Source organism: Felis catus, chromosome E1, assembly GCF_018350175.1.
Source record: "Felis catus isolate Fca126 chromosome E1, F.catus_Fca126_mat1.0, whole genome shotgun sequence".
Classification (NCBI taxonomy): domain Eukaryota; kingdom Metazoa; phylum Chordata; class Mammalia; order Carnivora; family Felidae; genus Felis; species Felis catus.
In genome coordinates, this window is record NC_058381.1 from 22392988 (window position 1) to 22399181 (window position 6194).

Sequence of the window (6194 nt, forward strand, 5' to 3'; positions counted from 1 at the left end):
GTATCTATCCGGCTTGTCTCTGCTCTCTGCCCCCTACTCCTGCCCTCCGTTGTAGGCCTGCTTTCTCTGCTTACTCACGGCCCTATAACCCCATGCTGGCAGGTGGCTTTACTTTGCCTCCAATTCCCGCTTCCACGATGAGCTTTCCCGCCATCCATCTGACTAGTTCTCAGAGTCCAAGTTCCCAGTTCCCAGGAACAGGGCTCTGATTGGCTCAGCATAGGGCAGGAGTCCACCTGATCCAATCAGCTGTGCTGGCAAGTGCGGGAGTTCCTTGCACAGAAGACTGTCCTGTCTGGGGGTCCCCGGTCTCTAAACTGAGCAAGGGGCCTAGAAGCAGTGGTTGACATTGGGCCACTTCCTGTTCCTCAAACAGACTATACTCGCCCGCCTCTGAGCCTTCACTCATGCCACACCTCCACCTGGAGCACTGCCCACAAATCTCGTCCTTTGTGGTCCACACCAACTTCTGTGAATTCTCCAGTGTTCCAATCTGTTAACAGCCCTTGGCCCCCAAACACCTTGAGATGGCCCCATACGCCATCCTTGCACCGTGGCCTGCCCAGGCCCGCCCCCCCCCCCCCCCACACTGAATGGGTCCTGCCTGGCCCCAGTTTGCACGGGGCACAACATCCTTCATGCCAGTCCTCACCCGGACCCCAGGACCCAGCGCTGATGTTCAAGCAAACTGAATAGGGGGAAGCAAATGCAAGTTCTGAAGACCCCATCAGGCCTGTGAGACTAGCTCACTGGGAAAGGCCATTGCCAGGGTTTTCTTCAGCAAAACTCACCCATTCTCTACACTGAGCACATTTCTCACCAGCCCAGCCTCCAGGTCATCTCCGCCCTCTGACCAGACCTCTGTGGTCAGATTCCCCCAGCTGTCCCCCACACCTTCCCCAGTTTCCCATTCTGGGGCACACCGTCTGCCCTTCTAAGGCCTCATCTGGAACTTCTCCACCCCTCCCCACCCCTGAAAAACTTTTTTTAAATGTGTATTTATTTTTGAGAGAGAGAGACAGAGCATGAGCAGGGGAGGGGCAGAGAGAGAGGGAGACGCAGAATCCAAAGCAGGCTCCGTGCTGTCGGCACAGAGCCCGATGCAGGGCTCGAACCCACAAACCACAAGATCATGACTGGAGCCAAAGTCAGACACTTAACAGACTGAGCCACCCAGGAGCCCCTGCTCCAAAAGCTCAGATGCTGAAGATAATAATCCTGCCCCGCCCCCACCCACCCTCTGCCTGCAGAGCAGGTTTTGCACTTGGACTTTCCATTCTAAGCCCCGTTAATTTTTTCCCTCTTTCTTCTTTTTTAAACACAGGGTAATTTAAACCCGCGTTTCACAGATGAGAGGCTTTCAACTTTGGCACCAGAACTTGGGTTTGATTTTTTTTTTTTTTTTGATCCTCAGAATAGATTTTTCCCAGCCAGAGGGACCCCTGATCCCCTGGGCCAACCTGGAGCTTTTACAGAAATGATTGCTCAGACCCAGGGAAGAGAGGTGACCTGTCCAAGGCCACATAGCACAGGTAGGGTGAGAGCCCAGGTTTCCAGAGGCCCCTCGTCTGGATTTCTCTCTCCTCTCTCTGCTGCAGATGGCCATTTTTTTATAACTTGCAGAAACTATGCACTTGAAGAGAAAAACAGGGGGTAACTGGACCAGCTAGCGTCACATGAGAGAAGGCAGAAGCCACACACAGGGTGTGTCCCTAAGTGACCCATAGTGCTAGAACCACAGCCACCTCCAGAGCCCCTTGGGCCCCAAGCAGGGCCATGGGCACTGACAAATAGTGGCTCAGGTGCCTCTGTCCCCCTGGCACCCCCAGCGAAGTCAGGATCCCAGCATCTGCCCTTGTTCTGGCTGCTGCCGTAACAGAAGCCACGGTTTGCTGAGGGCTTGCTATGTGCCAGGCCCTTTGCACGCATCATCACATCCAGCCCTCCCACAACCCGGGAGACGGGCTCCATTCCACTATGCTCACTCTACAGATGAGGAAGCTGAGGCTCAGAGGAACTCAGCAACTTGCTCTAGATCACGCAGCCAGGCATATGGTGGATCTAGGATTGCAAGCCGTCTGGCCCCAGAGCCCACGCTCTTCCTAATACTACCCTCAGATTCAGTGTTTGAAAATCCCACAAGCTGGGAGGGAGCCAGGTGGAGAGGGTTGAGGTAGGGCTGGGGGATCTTTTCATCCACTAAAAAACAACGCTGTCAGTCACAAGTGCTAGGTCGGAACAAGTCAGCAGACTTGGACCAGGCGGGGGCGGGGTGCGGGGAACCCGGCCAGCAGCACAGGCAGATCATGCGTTCGCCTGGGATCTGGTCTTTCTTCTTTCCCTGCAGAGGCCTGCCCTGCCTGTGTGGACAGCCTGGCCGTTCCGAGACTGAGGCACCTGGACACCCCCAGAGCCCTGGGCCAAGTGGCACCCGTGTAGACTGGATGGAAACGCTCTGTGCCAGGACCGTGGAAGGACCCACCCCCATCCCATAAAGTCCTGGACGGGTGGAGGAGGAGAGGGAGGAGGAGGAGGAGAAGACTCTTGATGGTAGAGCAATAACGCTGCTCTCCTTCAGAGCTTGGGTCTTAGGAGCACTCCCCATGGGACTGGAGCTCAGCCAGAGTAAAAGCCTGCAGTCCTGCCCTGGCCGCCAGGGACCTGGATGACCCAGACCCTGTGACCTTGCTGACCTCACGTCCTACTTCTGTCCCTGCTGCTTACCCTTCCCCAGCCGCATGGGCCCCCTCTCCGTTCCTCAAACACCACGGGCTCATTCCTGCCTCTGGCCCTTTGCAATTGTGGGTCCCTCTGCCCGCACGACCTTCCGACATCACATGGTTGGCTCACTTTCTTCTGGTCTTGACTGGAGTATCATCCTCTCAGAGAGCGCCGCCCCCGGCAGCACCATCTAAAGTTGCAAGTCAACCCCACCGTGGTCCAAACCCACTTTCTTGTCCTTTCTCCTTAATACCTCCAGCCATCTAATGTAATGTGTTTCATCCTAATGTATGCATGTGTTTGTCCCTCTGTCCCACAGAAGCTCTGTGAGCACAGGGACTTTGGTCCATCTTGCTTTATCTCCAGAGTGTCTAATGCCTCCTGGCACACATGGGCACCGTCCCTGAATGAGGTCTTTAACCTTCTGAAGGTGGGAACCAGCACCACCTGGGCCACAGTCTGGGTTGGTGTTTGGAAGTGACAAGAAGATGTCACATCCAGGCACCTGGAAGAACCACCCAACTGTGAAAACAAGTGTGCGTGAGCGAGGGCAGTGGGAGCCAGGCCAGGCCAGGCAGGAAATTCCACTGGGTGGTCCCAATTATCACGGTAATTATAGCCACACTTTTCTCCCCATGACAGCATAGGCTTCCGTGCTTCTGTTCAATCAGGAGGGTCCAGACCGGCACCGAAGGGGCGGGGAAGAGGGAGGGAATGAGAGGGGAAAATTTAGAAAAAGATATTCAGAGTCAACAGGCAGCCACAGACTGACGGGAAACCAGAGGGGGTGAGCCGGAGAGCTAGAGTTGCCTAGAATATCTCGCAGTTGCTGGAACGCGACACCTCATGCTGTTGGGATTCTTGCCACACGGATCACATGTGTGGACTTGGATGCACTGAGCTCTCTTTCTCCCGCTGCAGCGCGGGCTCTTTGAGGGGAGCCCGCGTGCCTCTCACCTTGCCCTCCCGTGTGCCTAACTGGTCCCTGGGGGGCTCCCGCACACCTGTGAGGGACTGACTCAGTTTTAAGTGGATTGAAGTGGCTGGGCTGGGGCGGGAGCAGTGGGGGGCGGGGGTCTCCTCCCTCTCTGCCCCTGACCAGTAAGGTGACCATGGGATGGCTCTCCACCCCTGCAGACCTCATTCTGGCATCTGTGACATAAAGGGAGGAGGTCATAAAGACATAAAGAGACCAGGTGATCTCTCCAACGGTCTCCAGCTCTAGCATTCTGTGGATTCGTGCGGGTTTTGTTCCAAATTCCGCCATCTACTTCCTGAGGGAGGCCGCTGCTCCCCTTCCTAAGAGGGAAAATGAGTAAGTGCCAAGAGAGACAGGGTGCGTCCCGCCCCATTGCCCAGACCCTCCTCCTGATGATGTGTGCCAGCTCTCTGGAACCCGCACTTGGCTTTATGTGGCATCACTGTCCACTCTATTCCACGTGGCCTCGCGCAGGCCGAGGAGACCCCACCACCTCTGCAGCGTCACCCCCTCCCCTCCCACTGTCACACCTCCACCAGGGAGACCACATCACAGCACAGCTTGGATTACCCCTCCTACCGATCCTTCAATGGCTCCCCACTGCCTACGGGATCAGGCACAATCCCTCACAGAATAATCAAGGCCCTCCATGATTTAGCACCACCTTCCCTTTCCCAGCTTCGACTCCCTTTCCCGTCCCCTTCTCGTCCTCTGTTCTCTAAACACTGTGCTTTCCCACCTCTGCACCTTTGCTCACCCTAGTGTCCCCTCCCGGAGTGCCCTCCCATCCCAGTGATAACTACTCATCCCCCGGTGACCCAGCCAAAGGCCATCCTCTCTCTCTGTCCATTAGACCTTTCCTGATTCTCCAAACAGTTGGAACATTTGCCCACTGCGCCTTGTCTGTATTTGTTGTGGACATCGTGGAGGAGCATGACAGGGACTCTCTCTGACTGATTTTTGCAGCCTTTGTGCACCAACCGGTGGCCTGCACACTCTGGGTGCTCCATATACTTGGTGGTGGGATGCCAAGGATCCAGCCCAGGGTGGAAATCTCCACCAGCACTGGAGTGCACGTTCTGTTCCAGCCACCGCTCCAGCTCCTAGGTGCATGGACTGATTTCACCCCACAACAGTCCTGTGAGGCAGGTACTGTTACTAGCCCTGTCTTACAGGTGAGGCCGCTGAGGCTCAGGGAACTGAGCCCGAGGCCGCAGAGCTGGTGGCAAAGCTGAGATTAGAGCCCAGATGGTCCGGCAGGCAGCCTAGCCCACATTCTTAGCAGCTCCCTACCTCAGGCCCTCCCCCAAGCCCCTGGCCCGATGGAGCCCAGCTTCTGTGCCCTCCCAGCCCTGCCCCTCCTCTGTCAGGAGCACAGGAAACCCGGCCTTGTTTGGGGTTGGGCAAGGCAGGGCTGGTTTCTTGGAGTCCCTCCTGTAATAGGCAGTGGAGGGGAGAGCAGTGTGGATTATTGACCCTGAGCCCAGAAGAGAAGGAGAGCAGAGGGGATGAGGAGATGAGTGTGAGCGGAGGTCAGTGGCGACTGGTTGTAAGAGCTGGAAGGATTAGGGACAGCAGATGGGGCGGGTCCCCTCTAACTCCCCCCTCAAACAACCCCAGCCACGCCAGCCACATGGCTGGCCACGGTATTAGAAGAAACCTCCCCAAAGCACCCAAAAGGGATGTGCCAGCAAGAGCAGCTGCATTCTCCTATTAAATTCCTCACGGGGCTGTGGGACCCCAAGTCAACAAGAGGGGGTTCTAGGAAAGTGTGATTAAGGGCCCCACGACTGTATTTATCTGACACCCAACATCTGGATGAAACGTGACAAATCATCATTGTCAAGGTTTCTGTCTTTCTTTTCTTTTTTCGTTTCTTTTTTTTTTTCCTGTACAAAGCTCTAGGTATTTAGAAGCATCTGGGTGATGGGCTGGCTGGTTCTGCTTTTTGTCCAGATGTTCAGCGTTCCCTAGGTTCAGCCTGATGGTGGTTGCTGTAGAGACAGGTTCAAATTGAGGAGGCCAGGGGATCGTGAGGGAGGAGAGGTGGCACTTCTGCCCTATGGAACCTTCTGCCCCTTGGCTCACTCTGTCCTCACCAGAAAATTTGTTCTCCCCAACCCCCGCCAGGTTGCATGGAGCTAAGAGACACTGCCTTTTATACAACATCTTCCGCTGGGAATCGGCCCGGCCCAGCACAAAATTAGCTGGCGTCTTACGGCTCCTGGATTATGCAGGCAGAGATTTTGATTGAATCTGGCAACCAGATTTATGAATCAGTCGATATTTATTGCGGGGAACAATCCATCTTCATGTCTGGTCTGTGCACACAGAGCCCCACTCAGGGCACACCCGAGGCCTTGGTGCTAAATGTTGGAACGGTCTCCATGAACACATCTGAGGGAGGGGGCAACGGAGAGGGGTCTGACACCAATCAAACAGGAGTCAGCCTATAATGAGGGGAAGTGTAACTGGGGGGGGGGGGCCGGGGGGG

The 6194-nt window shown here is 55.6% G+C and overlaps 1 long non-coding RNA gene across 2 annotated transcripts; it reads left to right on the top strand.

Moving 5' to 3' along the window:
- Nucleotides 1–3916: 3916 nt before the first annotated feature.
- Nucleotides 3917–5968, top strand: LOC123382017. Of its 2 annotated transcripts, none has more exons than XR_006589766.1 (3): nt 3917–4036; nt 4667–4849; nt 5831–5968. It is a non-coding gene; the product is annotated as an uncharacterized LOC123382017 (long non-coding RNA). The 2 variants fall into 2 exon arrangements; XR_006589765.1 differs by having other exon boundaries at nt 3965–4036; nt 4554–4849.
- The last annotated feature ends 226 nt before the right edge of the window (nt 5969–6194 follow it).